Source organism: Canis lupus, chromosome 21 (genome assembly GCF_048164855.1).
Source record: "Canis lupus baileyi chromosome 21, mCanLup2.hap1, whole genome shotgun sequence".
NCBI classification, from domain to species: domain Eukaryota; kingdom Metazoa; phylum Chordata; class Mammalia; order Carnivora; family Canidae; genus Canis; species Canis lupus.
The window spans coordinates 54,767,263-54,791,882 of record NC_132858.1 but is presented as its reverse complement, the minus strand read 5'-3'; the positions used below and the strand labels follow the sequence as shown (position 1 = coordinate 54,791,882).

General features: G+C 44.3%; 1 long non-coding RNA gene across 1 annotated transcript; it reads left to right on the top strand.

Moving 5' to 3' along the window:
• The first annotated feature begins 3,661 nt into the window (after positions 1-3,661).
• Positions 3,662-23,677, top strand: LOC140613206 (uncharacterized). The gene is made up of 4 exons (XR_012014373.1): positions 3,662-3,858; positions 6,053-6,205; positions 19,290-19,361; positions 19,895-23,677. It is a non-coding gene; the product is annotated as an uncharacterized lncRNA (long non-coding RNA).
• Positions 23,678-24,620: the final 943 nt, after the last annotated feature.

Sequence of the window (24,620 nt, the reverse complement as noted above, 5' to 3'; positions counted from 1 at the left end):
TCCTACCTGCTGCCTGGAGGGAGAGACCTGCACCTGCTGAGCTCATCAGGTGGGGGGGGCTATTTTCCATGCCCCTGGCCACCCCCTCTCCAGTGGACCCCACTGCCTCCTCGTGTCACACCCACTGGGACCTACACAGCCCGGCACTTGTGAATTTTCCATCGTCTTGGGCTCCGGATGCAATGATGCAACGTTGCCTCCCTCCTGAGAACCAGTCTTTCGCAAGAACTACCGCAGGAGCCCTCTTGCTAGAGACCTGGATCCCCCCGCCTCTCTCCCCCGTCGCCCCAGTGTAGCCCTCTGGACAAGTGCATCTCACTTTATATCTGGCCTTTTTTTTTTTTTTTAAGAATTTATTTATTTCTTTGACAGAGCTAGAGAGTTCGAGCAGGGGGAGGGCAGGCAGAGGCAGAGGGAGAAGCAGAGTCCCCGCTGAGCAAGGAGCTGACGTGGGGCTGGACCCCAGAGGCCCGCATCTGGCCTTTCTGGGGGTCACTTTCCGCTCTGGCCTCTTTGCCGTCCCCCTCCAGCTGCCCCCGGGCCTGTCAGACCTGCTTCCCCTCAGCCTCCTGCAGGCACACCTCTCCTCTGCTTGTCCTGTTGAAAATTTGTAATGCAAAAAAAAAAAAAAAAAAAAGTTTCAGAAGCAGGGAATCCACAGCCTCCCTGCGTCCCAGCGCAGCTTGTCTCTACCAGGGACAACCTGCGTACACTGGAGCCCAACGCACGACTTCAGGACAGATGAGGACCCGCTGGCTGCATGCACACGCTCAAAGGCCTGCGTGCGTGCACAAGTGAACCGGGCCTTCCCACTTGTCCCCAGCAGCAGGTGGCCCCGTCCTGTTGGAGCCCGTGGGTTTATGGCTGCAGCCGCTGCTCGCTTTCCTGGGAACAGGTGGCTTCCCTCCACTCTGGGCAGCGGCAGGCTGGCCCCACGGAGCAAAAGCTTGCAGCCAGCACCGGGGAGGTGGCACCCGGACTGTCCCAGCTCCTCCCGGCAGGCCTTGCAGCTACAGGAAGCCACCCACCCGAATTTCAGAAACCGCAGGCTCCTGTGGGTTCTGAGATCCTCCGTTTCATGTGTTCTGTGACCGTGCACGCAGTTCAGCATGTTGCAGGTCGCCCTCTTTCACATTTCTCAGCCGGGACCGGGGAAGAGCACCCTTTGCGCCGCCATTCGGGGCCGTGGGCTTCAGTGTCCCGGTTCCCAAACAGGGGCGGGGTGTGGGCTCCCCACCCAGCAACAGGGCAGGTGCCCCGAGCGCCCCACTCCCCTGCCCCAAGCTCTGCGTTGTTTGGTGTGTGCAAAGGAAGGACTTGTGTCCTGGGGAATTGACCCCGATGGCCATGATGAGGGGCCCCAAGGCAAGTGGGGACGTGCTCTTGGCACGTGGAAGTGCCAATGTCTCCAGGCCCTGGAATGAGGAAGCGGAGGCTGCCCAGGGTCTGGGCCACAGCTGAGAAGCTTGTCCCAAGCTTCTGTGCAGAGGAGGGGGTTCTGTGGCACCCCCTCCTCTGCACAGGGCACCTCTCTTCCACTTTCTCCCGCCGGCCCACTGCTTGCCCTTTGCACACCCAGCCTGAATTGAGCACCTTGCCCAGGCCCTGAAGCTGCCTGGAGCCACCGTCTGCCTCTCCGAGGCCTCCGAGGCCCGGTGTGGCCCTGCTGTCGTGTGTGGCTCTGGGCTTTGGGGGACACGGGCTCATGGGGCTTTGATCTCTGGAGCCCAGCAAAGGAGCGGTCCCCGCGGAGGCCACAGGGCACTGAAAGCGGGAATATCCCAAATCGGAGCAGCTGTCAGGGAACAGAGGTGAACCCTCCAGCTGCGTCCCTGAGCTCGCCAGAGGGTGGCGGTGGGTCCCTGCCCGCTGCACCCAGCCTTCCTGCCCACAGGCCGAGCCAGGCCCCCACCTGCAGCAGCTGCAGCTCCGGGTCCGCGCAGGGGCGAGGCCGCAACCCTCCCAGGGCAGCCCCTACAGTGGGCCAGGACTGAGATCCTCGGCCCCCTGGGAACTGCCCTGGGAGGAGCTGCAGCGTGGAGGTGAGGACGCGCCCTCACGATCTCGTAACACATCCAGAGCAGAGGCATGAAGCTAGTTGAGAAATCCAGCTCAGTGTTGTGCTTGCTGCTTCCCTCCCTGCTTGCTGGGCCCGGTGGCAGGACCAGCCCCCAGCCCACAGATAGTGCCGTCACTCAGGCCGGGCAGCCACACGATCCTGAAGTTGGTAGGCCTTTCATCCCGGATCTGTGTTCCGTGTGTGCAGGCCAGTGTGTGCAGCGGAGCATACGCAGAAGGGGCCTCAGCTCACATGCAGAACCCCGTCTGCAGCCGCCCCCTCCCTGGAATGGGTTCTCTGCCGACGCCCCCAACGCCTCTACCTGCCGGGACCTGGGCGCAGGGGCGTGGGGGCTCCGACAGGGCCAGGCGAGTAGGGACATGGGCCTGGGTGCCCTGCACTGAGAGGCTCTGCAACCGCCCATGATCGACCCCCTGCTAGAGGGAGAGGACTTTAAAAAGCAGATAAAAATCATGAGGCGTTAAGAGAGAGACCACTAAAGAAGGAGAAAATATGTTTCTTGCTTTTTGAACCTGTATCTGGCTCTGCCTGGTAATCCAATGACATGAGGTTATTTTTTTTTTAATATTGTATTTATTTATTCATGAGACACAGAGAGAGGCAGAGACTCAGGCAGAGGGAGAAGCAGGCTCCATGCAGGGAGCCTGATGCGGGACTCGATCCCGGGACCCCGGGGTCACGACCTGGGCCAAAGGCAGGTGCTCAACCGCTGAGCCCCCAGTGAGCCCCCACACACGTCATTGCCAGTGTCACTGGCTCCCAGAGGCCGCACGCAGTCTGGTAACTCAGAAAAACTTCTCCATAAGGAACAGGCTGTAAGAAGCAGCCCCAGGAACATGGAAGTGAGTTTAGAGGGGACTGAAGGCACAGCCACATGTCTTGTAGCTCACGTCCTACAGGAGCCAAGGGCCTCAGGGCCCAGCAAGCAGGCATCAGGTGGCCTCCTACTCAGAGGTAAAAGTTCTCGGGGAGGACTTAGGAGCCGCCCTCTCCACCCTTGTATCTAAAATAAGGCTGCAGTTTTGCATCTGCAATGATTTGTGCCTGGAAATAAGGAAGTGAGATTCCTGCCTACTGGAAAGGCAGTTATGGGGGGCTGCTCTGGGAGGCCCGTGTGGCCTAGGCCTGCAGATCATGAGCCGCACGTGCAGGGGAAATGGGAGCTCCAAACAGGCAGCTGCTAGAAGTGCTGTTGCTCAGGGCAAGACAGCCACGGGGCTCTGTTTCCTGGCCTGGGATGTGGAGGTGCACACTGGCTCCTAGGGGAGGCGATGGTTCTCGCCCTGTGTCCTGGGGGACGCCTTTCCGTCCTGTAGCACTGGCTGCGGGCTGGCTCCCCACTGGCCATGCCTCCTGTGTGGCTTCAGTTCCTTCTAGCAAGCTCCTCCAAGCTGAATGCCAGCAGCACTGATTCCACGGAGGGAGCCTCAGTGGCTGATGCCTGGCGTGTGACACTCCACACGACCAGAGCAATCAGTCCCGGGCCAGGGCCAGAGCCAGGGACGTTTCCCAGGCCTTTGGAAAGAGAAACTGTCTGATGCAACAGCTTCAAGGGCAAACAGTCTCCCTTCCTCCAAATGGTACAGCTGAGAACACGAGGTCTGGACGTGAGGGTGGAGCTTATCTGAGTGATGTCTCCTTCTGCAGTCTGAGGCCGAGTCCGACGCCGCAGCAGGCAGACTGTGGAAATGGGGAGTCACTGATTTCCCTGCGTCCGGCTCTTCCTGCCCCTGCTGTTGACTTTTTCTTTGAACGAATGCATTTCCTATATGGTTTAGGTAAGTCTAGTTTTAATGACTAAGTATCAATTTCTATCTCAGTATTGTTCGATTTATGTTTTTACTAAGGCATGAGGTCAACTACTAATTTAATCTCTTCTTGACCACATGACAAAGTTGACCATCTCAAGATCCTTACCTGGGTAATTTTTTTTAAGATTTATTTATATTTCTTTTTTTTTTTTTTCTTAGAGAGAGAGAGTGAATGGGGGGAGGGTCAGAGGGAGAGGGACAAGCAGACTCCCCATTGAACAGGGAACTCACCATGGGGCTCGGTCCCAGGACCCTGAGACCATGACCTGAGCCAAAATCAAGGATCCAATGCTTAATTGGCTGAGCCACCCTGGGGACCCTTTCCCTGGGTAATTCCACGGACCATGTGATTCGTTCACCCTCTCTGGGACGAGAAGACCCTCTCTTGCATATGGTTGCACACCAGGGGGAACATGAGCCCGGTGCTTGCATCACACCCATTCTGTGGAAAAACAGTCAATGCAAGCAATGAGACAGAGCGTGACACAGAGAGTGTGGTGAGCAGAAGCCTGACGTGACCCCCAATGACCCTCGCCCTTATGTCATGTTCTCCCCTTGAGTGTTGGAGGAATCTGTGAGCACAAAATATCACATTCCCATAAATATGTTATATGACAAAATGGATTCTGCAGATGTTATTAAGGTTGATGATCCACTGACTTTGAGTTAATCAGGAGAGAAATTATCTAGCTGGACATGAGCCCTGCAGTCCAGCTCTAGAGGTCGGAGGCAGGAAGTGAGAGTGTTGAACAGTGAGAGAGATTTGTCACTTGGGAGGTTCTCCACCGCTGGCTTTGAAAATGGAGGGGCCACGTGGCAGGGAGCATGAGCAGCCTGCAGGAGCTGATAGCTGTCTCCTGCTCACAGGCGAGGAGGAAATGGGGATCTCGGTCGCACGACCACAAACAATGAATCTGTCAAGAACCTGAACAAGCGGGGGAGTAGGTTCATCTCTAGAGCCTCCAGAAGAGAGCTCAGCCCACACCTTGACTTCAGCCTCACAAGAAGGGAGCAGAGAACCCAGTCATACCTTGACTAGACGTCCACCCCAAGGAGTCATGACCTAAGAAGTGGGAACAGTTTTAAGACTCAGATTTTATGGCAATTTGTGACACAGCAATAGAAGGACCTTGCTTGAAAGCCTCCCTCCACGGGCCTACGAGGCCATTCCTTCCCTGGCTTTTTCAAATACTTGGGAAAATAGAGTGCTTTATTTGTTTAGGTTTATTGAGACTGGAATTCCATTGTTCCTGACCAAAGTCTCCTACCGCAGCTCTTAAATTCTGTTATCTTCTGATACACTTCAAGGAAAAGGACTTCCCGGACAAGGCTTACTAATTTTCTTCGAAGCTTGGTGAGAATTTTTCACTGTTTTTTAAAAGAATCTGGTCAATACACCCTGCCACCAAAAAGCCAAGAAGATGCATGACTTTACCATTATATTGAACATTTTCCGTTATTTTTAACAATGTGATATTAACTTGTACTTCTGGGGTCCTTTTTTTTTGAACTTTCAAATTGGAAATATATGATCAACTTGTGTCAATTATCTGTTCATTCAATTTTCTGAACTTTCTATTGGAGCCCTAGTTTTCTTCTTACCAATTTTTGTGAGGATCCAATTAAATCTCTGTCATATTTATTGACATTGTTTCCAGTTTACTTTCCCTTTCATTTAATTTCCCTCATTTACTTGTTTGTCGGAGCTTCCTACTGCTTCTATTCTATTTGTGTTATTTGCTCCCTTCCCGATTTCGCATACAAGTTTTCACTCAAAATTTGGGAATTATGAAAGCTTTCTGGTACATATTTCACTTCTGTATCTATTTCTGGGATCTGTCTTCATCATTAGGCTTCCCAAAGATTAGGTCTTGGATTTTATACATCTGTTTTGGTTTTTGTGCGTTTCTGTTGTATTTTTTTTTCTTTCATGGTAGTTCCCAGGGGTCTCTCTGTCACCGGCTACAGAAGCCCAATTTGAATCGGCATGAACAACACTCAGTGACTTATTTAAGCGATGCTTGACTGGTTTGCAGATGTGAAGTGGGAAGAAAGGGCAGGTGGAGAAGCCTTGGGGGGGGGGGGATGGAGTGCTCCTTGCCCACCCTCCCCCCTCTCTTTTTCTCTCCACTTGAGGATCTCCATATATTATTTTTTCAAGGGGCAGACACTTCTCCATGCTGAAGACCACGTGGGAGCTCTGTCCTGACCCCTTACAGCACCCGAGGCACACAATGGCCCTGCTCTCCAGCAGTGACCAGGAAAGTCCAGGGAAGGCCCCACCGGCCCAACATACAGAATCAAGTAACAACTGGTAAGTATTTCCCCCAGAAGAAACATCTCGGCTGTCAATGATGAGAACTTTCAGCTCACCATTTTAAATCTGAGCTTTTAAATCTGAACTCTCTAAGGAAGAGTCTTTCCTCCAGTGTATTCTCTAGAATGTTCCGGCAGCTTTTTGGTTACATGGGTGTGAGTCCTCTCCTTCCTCTCCCCTGCTTTACAATGAACTATCTGAAGATGTACAGACTTCTCTGTATTCAGCACCAGGGGATCAAATTCTCCCTCATCCTGGATGTGATTCACTCTCCCACATTGACTGTGGCCAGTTGGCAAATAACCTGCCCCCGCCACTCCCAGCTGCAGATCTTGGTGGTTTTGCTGTTTAACCATTTCACACCCATAAACTACACTGGAAGCGCATCAGCCGTGCCCAGCTCAATAATAATATGAGAAGATTCTGAGTCACACAAAGCCCTGTCGCATGACGCATAATTCAGAACACGGCTAGGGATCTCTCTTGATTGAAACAACTTCTCGAGAAGAAGTGCCTCCAAAATAAAGCAGGATTTACAGGGGCCGCAGCCGCTCGTGCACACACCCGCACCGCACTCGCTCTGAGGAGCAAGGCCTGCAGGACTCCACCGCTCTTGAAGTTTCTCGGCGGAGGCCGCACGATGGAAAGGCTTCTCTTACTTAACTCAGAGTTCATTTTTAGCAGGCGCGCAGGCGGCCCAGCTCGTTATACATTTATTACTCTGTAATGCACTTGGCAACTCACACAAGATGCCCATAGCTGTCCATACAGGGAGCCACAGCGTTTGAACCAAGATCTCCCTCATCCCCTCCGCAGCCCCATTAAGTCGGGGCGTAAATTATTAATTGTGCTGACTAAAATCAAAGCCCCAAACGATGCAAATAAAGTTAACCAACATACACTGGAAAAACAGAAGGATTCAAGGCAGCAGAGAAATGTTACTCCCCCACCCCACACACAAAAAGTGTCCTAAAAGCTGTCGTTAGGTGTTGCCATGTGGCTCTGGGTGACACCAGGGCCAACTCATTTAAGAATGGAGCCTAGGGAATTTGAATAAATTGCCATGTAGCCAACAGCATAAGCAGACAGTGATATTCGGGCCGAGCTCCGTGAAGAATGCTCTTCCCTGGCCCCCCTACTCTTGCTAAAATAACAGAGAAAAGCTTAATCCCAACATCCTTAGATTTGTCAAATAACACTTGTACCCTATTTACAAAGGGGTCTAGACTTAGAGACCCAACTCTTTTGCCAAGAATAAATGACCGATGTGGGGATCCTCTAGAAGCCCTGACCCCCCCCCCCAGAGTTCTGCAGTCAGGGGTGGAGGGAACCCCAGCTGTCTACCTGCAGCAGGTGACCACACTCATTTCTGGGACAGTGTGGGGTGTGACGGGGAGTTACCACAAAGCCCTTGGCACTGCTCAGTGAGAGCCTCTGCTTTCAGCTTTGTAGGTTGGTCTGCAGCCTGGCTAGGATGTCTAGGAGGCTCGGGTCATGGACGCTTCCTTCGATCACTTGCAGACAGAGAGGCTGAGCATCTCCTTTGGTCAAGGTCAAATGCTCCCCTTCAGGAGGAGCCTGTTGTGATGAAGCAGAGCGGGACGGGAGCAGGAGGCACACACGTGAATGCTGCGGATCTGACCGCTCAGGACGCTGATCCCACATCCCTTCCTCCTCACCCAGCTGAGGGCTTTGCCAACCCTGCAACAAAGTGGGAGGGAAGGCTAATGTCAGATGCTCAAATTAGTGAGTTACTTCTATACATATAATCAAAAGAGCCCTCCAGTGATTGTCATCTGTTTTCCTAGAATAACATGTTTAATTAAGTCTAGCTGTCAAAATTGAGTAAACCACAACTAGCATTCACTGCGCACGAAATGACACGTTGGAATACTTAATGATAACTTTTAAGGCATTTAAGCTTTTCTCTAGTATTTCAACAAAGAAGGAGACCAGGAACATAGTGTTTTGCATAGAACTTTGCCTGAACATCACTGTCTCTGCTACTTCCTGTACAGAGAGTCCAGGATTTCCAAATTTTAAAAAGGGTGAAGCAAAACAAACAAACAAACAAAATTAGAGTTGGATTCGGTTCTCTACTCCTTCAATATCTTTCTGGCATTTCACTGTGTTCAACACAATGAGCCCTCCTCCTTGGGTAGGAACCAAAGGGGAATAGGCCCATCTTCCTACTGAGCAGCTAACCGTCCGCCTCTGCCTCCGGCCACGGACCCTGCTGGACATTGTGGAATGGAGGCCTCCTAACTGTGGGGCCCCTCCTGCTACACACACGCAGGCGTCCTGGTGGCAGCCTTCTGTGCCTCCAGAATTAGCTGCCATTTTGCAATAAGGACCCAACGGTGTATCCAAAAAACATTGACTGTGCACCTGCATATATATATATATATATATATATATATATATATATATATATAAATATATGAAAAAATCCTCAGGGCTCTGTCCTTAAAAACTTATAATGTGACAGTGATCAAAATTAATTTGACTAAACCAAGATGGGGGGAGCGGTCCGAATGGAGGGTGCAAACCCAAATAGCTCCCTCCTGGAAGGGCCATGATGTTGCACAGTGGACTTTCTGCAACTTGCTCTTCCCGTCCCACAGAGCAAAGTTTAAACACTTGTCTCTAAAAATGGAGAAAACTCAAGAACAGCTGTGCAGAAATGAACACATTATGTTTTCCCAGAATAACATGTTTAATTAAGTGCCTGCCGTGTGCCATTGTAATCCCTATGTGATCACAACAACAGTGACTTAGACTGTGTGCCCGGCATGCTTTTCAGTGCTTTACAAACACTAATTCATTTAATCCTCTAAGCAGCCCTGTGGACAGGTAGCGTTATCAGCCCCATTCCACAGATGCAGGAACAGAGACACAGAGGGGCCATGTACTTTGCCGAGGGCTGCACAGCCTGTAAGAGGAAAAGCCAGGATTGAAATCCAGGCAGTCTCACTGTGGACTCCGTGCTCTTAGCTGCGGCGCCTTATCCCAGGCGGGGAAGCAGCGAGTGTCAAGTGCAGAAACAGGAAGTAGCAGGAATAGGGAAAAGGAAAAGTAAGTAAGTTTAAGCAGATTATATGTGAATGCAAATCCTAACTTCACAACTGATCAACCACCCAGACGAATAACATCTGCAAAAGGGGGGTAATGGTATCTGCCTCCCAGGGGTGTTGTGAGGCTTCAGTGATGCACAAACACTGTTCACACAGCGTCCAGACTTCGTTGGTGAGCAGAAGCTGTTGATCACCTCTCCTGACCCGGGGCCCTCCTTCACAGATGAAGGTTTCACTCCAGGGCAGGACAGGCACTGCCCTCCCTGAAGTGCTCCCCGTGGGTTCACGGAGCCTGCAGAGACACTGCTAATGCATCCTGGTGAAGACACAAGCATCCAGGCCACCCAGACCACGGCGATGTGCCTGGTTATGCCTGGAGTCCCTTCCAGGTCCAGCAGTCTCTCTATTCCGGGAGTAGAGATTATCCTACTTAGGGTCATCACCAGCATGCTGATGGATATTCGCAGGATGAAGTTGCTTTTACATCCGGAAATTAAATGAAGAGTGTCCCTAGGCAAACTTCTCTTGCCTTTTGTAGAACATAGCGGCTGGAAACTAACATATTGTGTGTCATTTTTATGTGTGTAAGTACAAACCAATGATTCCTCGGTTCTAGGAAGTCCAGAAAAAACACGGTAGGGAAAAAAAAAAAATGTTAGAGAGGTATTGGAGGAAAGGGGGACTCCTCTTTGTTTAATTGAAATTTCCGCAAAGTCAAAGCAAAAATCTGATATGATTTCAGATTGTCCAAACGGAATACTTTTTCCTTTTTAAACAGCAAATTAGAAAATAACTCTGCATGCATCGCTAATGTCCAAATGGTGACGAATATCATCAGATGATATTCCCAAGCAGCTACTTATCGTTAGCTGCATACTGTTTTGATAGTCGGTATAGAGGATTATGTAAGTGAGATGTTTGGGAGGAGGGGGTGGGAAGAAGGAGAAGGGAAAGGTGATACATTTTCCTAATCTGATTTTACAATGGCTCCATTACTCTCTTTTACACTTCATTTACTCTGTGCTTCTAAATGTATATGGCTCGTGAATGGGTTCCACATCCCCTGGAATATTGCCTATCAGGCTTCATATCTTAAAACCCAACACCTCTGGCAGAGCTCCCTAATCCTCTTTAATGGTTGGGCTGATTGATCTCATTAATTGGCAAAAGCTATTTATTTCTTCTCTAATAAATACTTCTTAATTCAATTAATCTCCTTCCTAGAGCATATGCTAAATTTAGAGATAGCGCTTCAACTGCAGAGGTACCATGATGCAGGAAGATTGCTATAATAGCAAATTCATTCTTTCCAGAACATTAGCCCAGAATTTTTAATAACCTCACAGGAGCAATCAGGTTTGCACAGCAGCACAATGGCTAAGTCTCTGGCCCAATTTATTCTCTTACTCAGATACCCACTCTAATTCACGAGCTTGAAACGTATCAGTTTTAAATTGGGAATTTAGAGGTCTTCTTGATAGAAAGCAGTAAAGTAGTACGCTCCTATTCCAGGCATGTCTAATGGAAATCTTATTCCTAACTGTTATTAAATTACTTGGATATTGTGTTCGTGGTTTCTGTGACCCATTACATACTGTAACATCTTTATTTAAATGGCATCTTGGGCCATCTTTTCAGCAACCTATTAGAAAATAGCCAAGTTGTCTATTACAAAGGGACACACCTATTAACAGTTGTAAATTGAGTAAATTCTTCTTTATCATTTACTTGGTCAACAAATTAAGGAATCAACAAATGTTCACGAAGCATCATAGAGGCGGGAGGACCACTGCATGCCCAGGATTGGCTTAGCCTGGGTCTCCTTGCAAAGAGAACTTTACACCTTTTATGCCTTTTCCTTGTCGTGTCTTTATGCAGCCAGCTTCTGGTTCTTGTGTTTCCGAATTTTCCCCGATACTCATATGGCAAATCCAATTCCTGAAGTTTGCAGGGGAAAAGGACACATGCCAAATTTACAGATATGGGACTTCCGCATAAGAGAATCATGTGTTTGGTTAGCAGAGGGGTCGAAGAAGTTTCAGTAAAGTGAAAGGCCCAGTGCGCTGTGATGGAGAAAAAGGCGGACAGAGTTCTTTGTAATAGGTCAAGATCGCAGAGTATGACTCAACCTGATAGCCAGGGTCACCCCCACCTCACACACTGACTCACTCCCTCTCCCACCCCCACCCTCTGCCTTTTCTCTTCCTTCTTCTCTGGCTTCTGGGCTTCACATCTTCCACTTGGAGGACTTTGAAAGCATGGGTGTGTTTGCTTTGTTGAACAAAGACACTTCCTTTCCTAAAAATAAAAAATAAAAATTACTAACTGTTAAGATCCCTTTTTAGAGAAAAGCCAAAAGTTTGGAAACAAAATCCTTAAAATTACATCAATAGGGAAGCGATTCAGTTGAGATGATGTGTCCATATTATAGAATATTATGTATTTCTAAAAAGAATGAGGTAGAACTGACCATTTGGCATCAGAAGGTTGTTCACAACATTTTAAATTCTTCTTGAGTATTGAGTAGATACAATATGACAAATCTACATAAAGATTCCCAAAATAATTCTCAGAAGTCCCAAAAAGAGTCCCAAAATAATTCTCAGAAGATCAGCTTCCTAGGACCCAAAGTCCCAAAGTGCTCATCAGAGAGCACAAGAACTTGAAGTTTTCTAAAAGGATGACTTTGGCATACCAAGGGGTTTCCAAATTGGTCAAGTTATTTAAAATTCTTTGTTTTGACAAAAAAAAGGAATATATATATATATGGAATAACCATCTAGCAGCCATGAACTCACTTAGCACTTTAGGAAAATTGATAATTACCATTGAGCTCTCCTTCCTAATCTCACTTCCTTCTGTCCCCTCTCAAAGTAACTCATCACCTGGACTTTTAAGTTTATTTCCCTATGTTCTTTAGAAAATTATTCTTATTTTCCTCCATCCATAAATAATGGCTTTCAGAGGAATGAAATATACCTTTTTTTTTAAAGTAAACTCTATACCAAATATGGGACTTGAACTCATGACCTCGAGATCAAGGGTTGCAGGCTCTTCTGACTGAGCCAACCAGGAGCTCCAAAAATCTACTTTTTGTATTCTCTTGTGACTTGCTTTTTCCACTCAAAAACCAGTTCATGACATCTATCCAGATGTGTACCGTATAGCTGGTTCATTTTAACTGCTGTGTAGTATCCCATGGCAAGCATAGACCACAGTTTTTAAAGATACCACTGGGCTTTCTGGTTTCTTACAGTCTTTGCTATTACAAAAAGTGCTACTGTCCTTCATATTTTTGAATATTGTAATTTTTCTCCCAATCTGGTGACTGGGTAGTATGGTTGTAATTTGCATCTTACCTGAATACTAATGAAGATGAACACCTTTTCAAGTGCTCATAGGTCATCATGTTTTCTTTCATAAAGACCTATTCAAACCTTCTGCCATTTTACTCTCATTTTATTAGCAACTTTAAAAGTCAATTGTGTAGAAGTTGTTTATACATTCTGAAAATGACTATTATATGTATTAGTGAAAGAATCTCCCAGTTTGGAATTTATCTCTTCATTCACTTCATGGGAAGTTTTTAATATTTTTAAATTCTTTATTATTATTATTTAGTTTTTTAAGTCTTTATTTTTTAGATGGATTTTAGGTTTACAACAAAACCATGAGGGAGGTTCAGACATTTCCCTTCTACTCCCTACCCCCACACATGTACATCATTAACACCACTCACCAGAATGGTGTTTTTGTCTGCTTTTGTTTTTGTTTTACCAAGGAAGACCCTTTTTAAAAGTGGAGCTTTGACTGGAATTGAGTTCCTCAATCAATCTGGAAAATTGACATCTTTGCAATAGTGTGTTATTCAATCCATGAACATGGTATATCTCCCTAGGTATTTAAGACTACGAAGGTGGTTTATCTATTTTTCCCTTCTAGTCTTGTGTGTGCATTTTTCTATATTATGAGGCTATTTCTTAGTTTACAAATTTAAAATTATATTTTTCTGACACTGATGTTAGTAGCCCTCTTGTTCTCTCATAATTTACTTTAGAATTTAGATAGAGTCTCTTGTTTGGTAGGAACATAGTTGCACCTGTTTGTTTGTTTGTTTGTTTCAGTCTTTATTTGGCTACTAGAAATTCTCCCACTGTTCTGTTTTTAATCCTTCTGAAATCTTTTATGCTATATGTCCATTATAAAAAGTGTAGAGTTTGGGTTATTTTTTAAAATCCACTCAAAATCTAATTCAATCACAACTAGAGAATTTAGCCTTTTAAAATTTAAGTAATGACTTATTCTGATTTCTCTTTATCATTTTCCATTTTCTGTTTGTTCTGCTTTTTAACTGTTTACTATTTTCTTTTGTCCTTTTGAATTCAGTTTGTTTTTCTTTACTAGTATTTTGAAAGTTACATGCCTTATGACCATTTTTTGGTGGTCACCACAGAAGACCTAACAGAAGAGCTAACAGAAGTTTTAATACGCACACAATGCATGTTAACAAATATTTTTTAGCTTGATCCAGATTATGTTAGGACCTGAGAACACCTCAAGCCCAGTCCTCATCCTTCTGATTTACACACTTTTGTGGTAGCTGCAGCCCAACAAAGAATGTAGCTGATGCCTTAGAATTCATCTGGGCAATATTTTTCCTGAAGCTGAAGTTCCTTTCCAATATTTTCCTCATCCCCACTTCTGTTCTCCGGGGATCCTCTGTTACCAGCTTTGGATGGAATCCAAGAGTTAATCTAGAGGATTTTGTGAAACCAGAGAAAGTGACAGGAGGAAACTGCTTCCCCTGGATCCATTATTTCCAGGATGAACATGACCAGAGAATATTCTCCTTGGAACTCACCTGTCCCTGGCAAAAATCAAACCCACAGGGTCTCAGACTGTAGTGATCAAAAGTTGTGTCTACTGGCATCTCCTAGGTTTGGGGGATCTGTCTAGTTGTAAGAGTCCTTCAGAGAAGGGAACTCTGAGGCGCTATGAGAGGAAGTGACTGAGGTCACCAGGGAGTCAGTTGGCAGACCAGAAATAGACTTCAGGTCTCACTCTCAGTTCAGACAAGGCAGCATGTTCTGCTTTGATGCTGAGAGACAGAGACAGAGACGGGGACAGAGAGACAGACACAGAGAGATTCAATAGGTATGTTCTTCACTCTTTCCCCTCAAGCTCACCTGAAAATCCCCTGCTAACCAGTTTTAGGATTAAGAATATTCCAGCCAGAAGAAGCCCCGAATGGCAAGAACTATAGCCGCTCTTCCCCCAGCTGCAAACCACATCTTGTGATTTCCGCAGTACTCTGTGCCTGTTGGTTTCTCCTTGCCCTGTTGCTGAGTGTGGGAAAATTCTGCATTGGAAGGTTCTTTCTTCAACACTTTGGGAGTTGGCCCCTGCAAGCCCTTTCCTCCTGAGGATACCAGCCTGCATCTACATCTGCAGGAGGAACCGCTCTGAAATGGTGTCAGGTTTTGGCAACCACAGTGAGAAAGCATACTTTTGACTTGCCTTTCACCCAGCTCTGATATCCCAAGATTAGGGCCTCAAAGGTCTGAGAAAATGTGGGGAGTTCTACTCCCTGTGCCCTTTTGTAGAAGAGATTTGTCTTGCCTCATTTTTTTTTTTTTCAGTTTGTAAAACTTTTCTTTCCCAGTTGGGCTGCTTGAGGTCCTACACATGGTGCCCCTAAGGGAGACCAAAAGCATAGTCAGTGTGGTAGGAGAGAAATGAGTACAAGTCGAAGCAGTCCCTTCTCATTGCCTCTCTTTCCCAGAAATAAGAGGTTACAGAGAAAACACAAATGGACTCTAAATCTGGTTAGATTTGCAGAACCTCAAGGTTTCGCTGGGTCAGGAACAGGGTAAAAATAGACTCTCAGGATGAATCCTGGCCAGGAAAAGACAGACAAGTGAAGGGCAGGAAAATGTATTGTAAAATTTCACTTTTTCCAACTTCCTATTTGGTTTCACTGGTTTTCTCTGAATCATTCATTTCTCTTATCATCTTTAAGGCATTACCAATGAGCCTACTGGAAAACCAGAATCCAGGGGATTGCAGAGCAAGGAATTTTCAAAGGTCTGCTTATAAAATCTGTGGCAAAGGTTCTGAAAGTGGACCACCTGCCCACAGAGACAGTTAGACAAATTCCCATAATGTAGGACCCCACCTCCCAACACAAAACATGACCATGGAGCCCGGAATACAGACTCCAGGGACCCAAAGAAGAGGGACAACGGAAGGTAGCTTAGTCATCTGAATGCTTCCAGCTATCCTAGACAAGTAACTGCTTATCTTATTTCTGAAAATCTCCAGGATGGGGACATTCCTGCTTCCCCTGACAGCTAGTTCCTCTCTTTCAGAACACTTACGCTAATTTCCCTCAGGGCAACCCAGCCTGTTTTCATACAGTTCCTCATTCTCTCCAGATGCTTCCATTATATTCTAGGGTCACAGAACCAGGCAGTGGACATGAAGATTCTATTTATCTGTCATTATGGTCATAATAATCTCTTTTTAAAGGACTATCTCAAGAGATTAAATTGCCTAAGGTCAGCAATGGTAAGAATAGCTCACGCTGGTGAGAAATTCTCTCTTAGGACAGTTAGTCAAGTTCTTTGGATTGAAAGTAACAGAGACCTACTCAAGCTGCCTTAAGTGAAAATTTGTTTTCATTTTCATTTTTTTCCCAATAAGGAATAAAGGATGCCTGTGGCACCCAAGGGCAGAGAGGTAGCCCAGGGTTTATCGAAAATTGGAACAAGGAACAGGAACATCCAATTTGAACCCAGCCAGGGACCTAGGTTCCTCTCTCATCTCCACCAGGTCTTACAGGGTCTTATCTCTTCCTCCTTGGCTCTCATTCCTGTAACTGCAAGATGCATTTCCCTGTTGAGGCACATAGATGACCAAATATAACTACCCTAACTTCAGCCTCATTGCCTTTCTTGCATAACACCCAGCATATTAGGTAACAATTCCAAATTCCTGGGGGTGAAAATCAAACTAGCCCATTTTAGAGATAAAACTTAGTTCAGGAGTCTGTACTCTGAAGGGAAGAGGTGAGGTATGGTTGAAATAACAAAGGACTAACCGCTGTGTGTGGGTGAGACCTATATGGGCTCCCGGGACCTATCTACTATAGAAGCTAGCTAATAACCTTCATTTAATAATTAATTTAATTATTAAATAAGCCTTGTCCATGCTCCTATGTGTAAGGAAAAGGCATCTCTGGAAACTTGGAGGAGAGAGATGTATCTGCATTCTTTCTGGGCATTCTTTACTTTGGTTAGAATTACACCTCAGTGGGTAAGAAACTATTGAGTGGGCCTGAGTCCTCTCTGGGCATGATCAGTGGTGGCCCACATCTATCAGCTGGGCAAATTGGCTTGCTAAGAGATCACGGGTTAGGTCACTGATGGGTCAGTTAGTAGTACCATGGTCTTTGATATAGACAGACCATCAGTACTAAACCCATACCCAATGTGTGCTGGTGACCACAGTATGTGTGTGCAAGACATTAAGGACAGCCAAGCCCATCTACCACTTGGAAGAAAATTGCAAAGCCCAAATGCTCTTGTTTGAAATTAAAAAGTACGTTTTCACATGGGTAATGGAGGGCAGTAAGAATATCGAGCCATAACTATGTGCAGATTTCAATGTCAGAATTTACCACATGCAATGTCTTAGTCCCTTCAGGCTTCTACAAGTAAATACTGTAGACCTGGTAGCTAATAAACAACAGAAATCCATTTCTCCCAGTTCTGGAGGTTGCATATCTGAAATCAGGTGCCACCATGGTTGACTAAACGCCTTCCTCCCAGTTGTAGACTTCTTACTGCTCTCACAACGATGGAAGGGGCTAGAAATCTCTCTGGAGCCTCAGTTATAAGGCACTAATCACAAACATGAAGGCTGAACCCTCACGGCTTAAGTACTTCCCAAAAGTCCCACTTTCTATACCACCATATTGGGCATTAAGACTTCATGTATGAATTTTTGGAGGACACAAACATTCAGACCATAGCACAAATTTATAAAACAGCCCCTGACTTCCTGAGGACTCTCCATATATTCATCTCCTCCCTCCACATAGTATTTATCACCCTGAATGGCACTGCATTTCATGTTTGTCCTTCTCAGTAAACGTTGGGGTTCTCGGGTGAAGACATCATCCTATCTTAGCATATTATAGGCTTAGGACCTCACCCATTACCTGGTATATAGCAGGAACAGTTGACAATAGAGGGATGAATAAGTTATGATGGAGAAAAATTTAGGACTTGGAGAAAGAAAGGAAAGGACCGAAAGGAAATGGGGGAAGAAGGAGGCAAACATAACAAACATGACACTATAGTAAGTGTTGGTGGCATGCTTCCTGTGGTTCAGCTCTGCAAGCAGTCATGTCAGTGTCCTGGGCCAGGCAAGACATCAACACAGAGGTGCTATTTGGCTTCACTCAAGACTAAAATTTCCAAATGCCATCTTGGTTTAGGGAGTTCTCTGCTCCTTTGTGTAGCCTTTCCCATAACGTCTCCAATGGCATTGTCTCCAAGTCGGATCAAGAAGGCAGTGCTGCTGGCCGTTTACTTTCATGAGGGACTACACTTTAGTGTGACTGTGTTTCATCAACTTGGGCCAATGGTTCTTGACCTTCTTAGGAGGAATAGTTGGCTGGATGCATCCCAGGCCTGCCCTGATAGCTGAAGAAAGCTCAGGAAAATACACAAACTCAAATAGCATTGCAGGCAGTTTCTGGGTTCATAGCCCTGAGATCTCTGATCAAGGGCTACTGGACTCTACTATTTGGCTCATTTTTTTTTTATTTTAATCTCCTGCTTTCTAATTGGAGAAGGTCCCTACTTAGAGGATTATCGGGCATCAATAACCAGATAGGGAGAGAGATGCTTCTTAGATCAGATTCGGGCTTCAAAGGATAGGAATGAAATGTTAGTCTTCTGGGTAATTGGGAGAAGATAAGGTAGCAAGGTGATGTAGGTGCATTTATCCCATCCCCTTGGCTCCTACTGATTCTGCACACACACACACACACACACACACACACACACTGGCCACTGATGGAAGTCTCGAAAAATTATTACCTCTGGGGAGCAGCCCTCTATCAATGATCAATGAAAGTCCATGGCTTAATATCCTACGTTCCTCCGGGTGGAACATAAGTATGGTCTATGCTGTATCACCTCCCAGAGGTCCCCTTGGGATTCTGCTTCAGTTGCCCATAGGGATCACTTGCTCATGAATGCACCAGTGTTGGTTTCCCTGACTCACTTTCCAGTCCACCACCAGGGCTATCTTGGCTCAACTCCAGAGAAAATACCTGCACATATATCCTTGTTTCAAGGCCAGCTTCTGGGTGAGCACAACCTACCATAGCCAGTGGTCAGAACTCTGAACAGTCAGGTCAAATACCACAAGGGCTTTATAACGTGTTCAAGAGAGATGTGATCTCATCACTCTGTTCAGTATCTGGCCTCTAAGAAGAATGGTCAGGAAACAGGGAGAGCATATTTGAGAAGTCACCTCAGTGCACCTGCTGATGTGGCCCTGATGGGAAATGACATGTGTCTCAGCTCAGGCTGCCTCAACAGAACACCACAGACTGGGGGGCTTCAGCAACAGACATTTATTTCTGATAGTTCGGGAGGCTGGGAGTTTAAGGTCAAGGTGCTGGTGGTTTTAATTCTTGGTGAGGACTCGCTTCCTGACCTTGTAAACCGCTGTCTTCTTACTGTGTCCTCCCACAGAGGAAAGAGAGAGCTGTCCTTATTCTCTTAAGGGCACTAATCCCATCACAAGGACCATGCCCGTGTCCTCATGGAAACCGTATTACTTCCCCAAGGTTCCATCTCCAAATATCATCAGAGCAGGGAAGGGAGGCTTTCAACATGTGACTATGGGGAGACGTGAACATTCAGAGCAGGACAAGGTGTATAGTTGGAAAATTCTACATTCTTTCCTGAGTGCATAACCTTGTTTTTCAGATGGTGTTGCTATATGGTTGGTTGTTGTGGTTGTCTGAAGTACTTCTACTCTGTCTTCGGATGTCTAATCTGGTGAGTTCATTTTCCAGGGGACGTCAGCTTCTCTAGTCATGTGTGTTGAGGAAAGGCCGGTCCTGGTCTGCATGAGTCCCAAGAGCTTAATGGGACGGGAGAGAGCCCAGAGCAACAGCACCAAACACCTACTTTCAGATACTCCAGGAGACTCTTCCAGTTAGGTTTTCACCTTTAAACCCATAGCGAGTGGTTCTCCAAGGACGTCAGCATCAGCAGCACCTGGGAACTTGTTAGGCATGGAAATTACTCATCCTACACCTACTGTAGCAGAAATTCTGGACTGGGCACCAGCAATCTGTGGCTCAGCAAACCTTCCAGGTGAGTATGAGATACATGCTCAAATCTGAGAACCACTCCCCAAGAGTGTAGTGGTAGTAGAGGGGCAGTCTTGTAGACTCTGGCTTTGGTGGTTCAGAATCAGAAGAGTAGGGAGTCAAATGCCTAAGAGTAGCTACTCACCCCAGCTATCCATTCATTTCCTTCAACATCCCACACCAATCACCTCTTCTCTGCCCTGATATCCCCCACAGCTCCTGGCATCAGTGGCCTAGAACCTTGCTGAAGAGTTATGAAATAAAGAAAAGAAGCAGAAATCGCCTTGTGGGCAAAAGGAAAAAAGGAGAAGTCAAAAGTTTCCCGGTCAATCTGTCATCCTGCTGCAATTCCTGGCCCTTTCTTCCACCAGCTGCAACTATCTATCTTCCCTTACACATAAGTTCAGGACAGCCTCAGACTCCTGAAGGGATTCACCTGCTTTTGTTCATTTTTGTTAATTCTCCCTTGATTCCTGTAATTTCATCGGGCTTAATTTGAAGGTAGGGAGCCAAACCTGCCTTGATATGCCATTTTGTCACCTACTCTGGGAATTCCAATCCTGTATGTCTCTCAAGCTAATTTTCTAGAATAATCCTGCTGTGGCATTCTAAACAGACCTACCACTTGTATGCTTCTTTATAGATTTTATTTTGTAGAGCACTTTAAGGCTCACAGAAAAATCGATATGAAGGTAGAGATTTTTCTTAAACCTCTTGTCCCCGTACACGCACAACCCCTCCCACTATTAACATCTCTCAGCAGAAGGGTAATAATCCATGAACTTGCACATACACATCATCATCACCCAAAGTCCATAGTCTACATTAGGTTCACTCTTGGTATATGTTCTATGGATTTTGACAAATGTGTAATAACATGTATCCACCATTATAGTATCATATAGAGCAGTTTCACTGCCCTAAAATCCTCTGAACTCTTCCTATTCATCCCTCCCTCCCCCCAACTCTTGGCAAACTGGTTGTTTTACCTTCTCCATATTTTTGCCTTTTCCAGAATGTCATGTTGTTATGTATATGGCCTTTTCAGATCGGCTTCTTTCACTTAGTAATATTATTTAGGTTTCCTCCATGTCTTTTCATGGCTTGACGATTCCTTTCTTTTTGGTGCTGATTAATATTCCATTGTCTGAACAGACCTCAACTCATTTCAACATTCACCTATTAAAGGACATTTCGGTTGCTTCCAAGTTTGGCAAGTATGAAGAAAGCTGCTATAAATACCCATGTGCAGGTTTTTGTGTGGACCCAAGTTTTTTAATTGTTTGGGTAAACTCCAAGGGTAGTGATTGTTGGATCATATGATAAGAGTATGTTTAGTTTTGTAAGAAACTTTCAGACCTCCCAAATGCACCATTTTTCATTCCCACCATCAGTGAATGAACATTCCTGTTGCTCCACATCACCAGCATTGGGTGTTGTCAGTGTTTGAGATTTTGGTCATTCAAATAAGTGCAGAGGGGTATCTCATTGTTGTTTTAATTTACATTTCCTTCACAACATGTGATGTTGAGTATATTTTCACATCTCTTCATGTTACTTCTATCCTTTTTATTCTACTAGCAATGAGGTTTCTGATAGCAAATGCTGTCAGCATGTTTCTTCATGAAATTATTGCATTGATTCTTTCTTAGTTTTTAATTTGGGATCAACTTTCTCCAGAACTAAAATTGCATCCCCATTTCATAAAACTAAAAACAAAATGAGCTCAAGTATTTGACTCACTATTAGTAATACAGCTAGTCCCCATTCTTCTAGCCCAAGAATTGATATCGTTAAGCATATTATCATTTTTAGAATTATCCTGAATCCATTTGAAAAGTTGGAGATTAAATTTTTATCTATTTTCCTCAATGAATAAGTAATGGTTCATCATGTAACCCTTTCAATTCCTTACGATTCAGAGGGTATAAATCATCAGATCTAAACATACTGAATAAAATCAACTTCTACATTTTTAGTTGCTTTCTTTCCAATTCTAGTACATGTTTCATCTTTCCAACATAGAAACTTTTAGTTTTAGCTCACAGGTTTTTTAAGAAAGCAAATAAAATCTATGAAAAGTTCCCAACTTCTTAATTTTACATTAAATTTCTATTTTCACCAAATGGATAAAGAGCATGCATTTTAAAAAACTACAACAACAAAATAGCAATAAAATTGCTTGGGGAAGATAAAATAAATTTAAATAATTAATTATGGATTATAAAGCATTCCTCTTGTGGATAAATTTGAGTATCTCAAAATGTAATGAAAATTAATATATGACAACGAAAACACAACTAACAGAAGAAGAAATCGGTAAGTTATATTTCATCAAAATTAAAAATTTTGTGCATCAATAATACTACCCAGAGAGTGAAAAGACAGCCACAGAATGGGCCAAAATATTTGCAAATTACATATCTGGAAAAAATTCTGGATATTGGAATATATAAAGTCTAGTATGCCCAGAATATATAAAGTATCCAGAATATATGAGGAACACTTACAACTCAACAACAAAAAGACACGTAACCCAATTAAAAAATGAGTAAATGACTTGAATAAATCTTTCTCCAAAGAAGATAACCAAAGGGCCAACAAACATACTAAAAGATGCTAAAAATCATTAGTCATCAGGGAAATGCAAATTAAAACCACTATGAAATATCATCTTACAAACCCCTAGAATAGTTGTAAGCAAAAAATTGGCAGATAATGAGTATTGGTGAGAATGTGGAGAAATTGGAACACTCATACATTGCTGGTGGGGATTTTTTTTTTTTTTTAAGATTTTATTCATGAGAGACACACACAGAGAGGGAGAGGCAGGGATACAGGCAGAGGGAGAAGCAGGCTCCATGCAAGGATCCCGACATGGGACTCGATCCCAGGACTCCAGGATCACACCCGGAGCTGAAGGCAGCGCTAAACCGCTGAGCCACCCAGGGATCCCCTGCTGGTGGGAATTTATAACAGTGCAACTGCTATGGAAAATGGATTAGAAGTTCCTCAATAAGTTAAACAAAGAATTACGATATAACTTAGCAATTCCACCCCAAGGAATCTACCCCAAAGAATTCAAAACAGGTGTTCAAACAAAAACATGTACACAAACATAGAGCTACTATAGCTCTGTTCACATTAGCCAAAAGGTAGGCATAACCCAAGTGTTTGTCAACAGATGAATGAGTGTACAAAGTAGGCATATGATAGAATGTTGTTTAGCTATAGAAAAGCAATGAAATACTGATACATACTATAACATGGATGACCATTATGATCAAAAACACTGTGCTAAGTAAAAGAAACCAGACACAAAATATCGAATTCCCTTTACAGGAAATATCCAGAATAAGAAAATCATTAGAGACAGAAAGGAGATTAGTGATTGCCACTAATTAGTGGGCTGGGGGAGAAGCAAATGGGAGCCATTGCTTAATGAGACCCCCATACGGGGGTTCCATGGAGATGATGACAGTACTCTGGAAGTAGACAGTGGTGATGTTACACAACACTGTGAGTGTACTTATTGCCACTTAATTGAACACTTCAAGTCGGTTGGGTGGTAAATTTTATTTATGTGTATTATACAACAATAAAAAAGACAAATGCTTCAAAAGTGTAATTTGAATTTGTTTCACCAGTCAACTCTGTTTCAGAAACTAGTGCTTCCATTGTTCAAAAATATAATTGTTCTGTTTTAAGCTTCTTTACAGGAGCAGGGACTTGCAGCAACGTTTCTCATCTTCAATCTCATGCTCTGGAAAAACATTTTGTTTGTTTTGGTGAATACACTTTGTTTTTCAGTTAATTTGGCCCCCAGGTGTGTGTGGTAAATCTTGGGACTTGAAATGTGTGATACAGTCTTCATAAATCCTTTTGGAGACATATTATTCATGGGCCTTGCTAAACTTTGTAGCTCTGGGTTTTATTTACCAGTGTTCAATAAACCCAGTCATTCACTTTCTCAATAAAGTTAAAAATTAGGATTTTAAAATATCTGCATCCAACCCTCTTGGATTCATTATTCTCTTAGATTTAAATAAATTTTCAAAACACTTTGCATATTATGCCTTTTGTTGCCCCTTCCAAATACCTGCAAAATGCTTAAAACTATCCTGCAGCTTGAATCATCACTCACTTGTGCAGAGCTAGTAACTTTTCATCTCAGAACATAGGCGTACATCATCAATTTTTACTGCCCCCAAATACTCATTTCTATGAACATTGTTTTATCTTGTGATGAACATTTAGTTTATTTTTAATATTTGTTTAAAATCCTTATTCCAATGAATATTAATACACACACTCACACACACCTATTGCTTGAGCATGTATTCCTTGAAGTTACACCAGAAAAGTTGCACATTTACATTTTGCTTTATATCAACATGTAATGCTTAACTGTCCTCAGAACTGCCCCATGGACGCCACTGATGAGCCTTCAGTTCTCTATCCCTTTCATGAAAAATCTCTGAGGTGTAATAAATAAAAAGTATATATCACAATTTATTTTAATTTTCAGTTTGTAACCATTACCGAAGTTGAATACTTTCCTCGAATTCAATGGCCTTTTGTATTTCTTTGTAAGTCATATGATGGAGTCCTTTCACAGTGCCCACTACTGAGTTACTTCTTTTTATTTATTTATTTTTTATAGATTTGTAAAGCTGTTTGTATATGAGCAAATGCAACCCTTCTTTCATGGTCATTGCAAATATTCTTTCAAAATATCATTATATTTAAGTGATGGTTTTCATTTTCTTTCTTTCTTAACAAAACACAATCACAGACATTTTTCAAATATATATGAAGCAGAGATAGAGGACAAATCCCCATAGAGCCACCACCTAGAGCCAATAATAATTATCACAGATGTTGCCAACCTTCTTCCATCTCTCAAATTCTCTTTTTATTTATATTATTTTGTTGTTGTTTT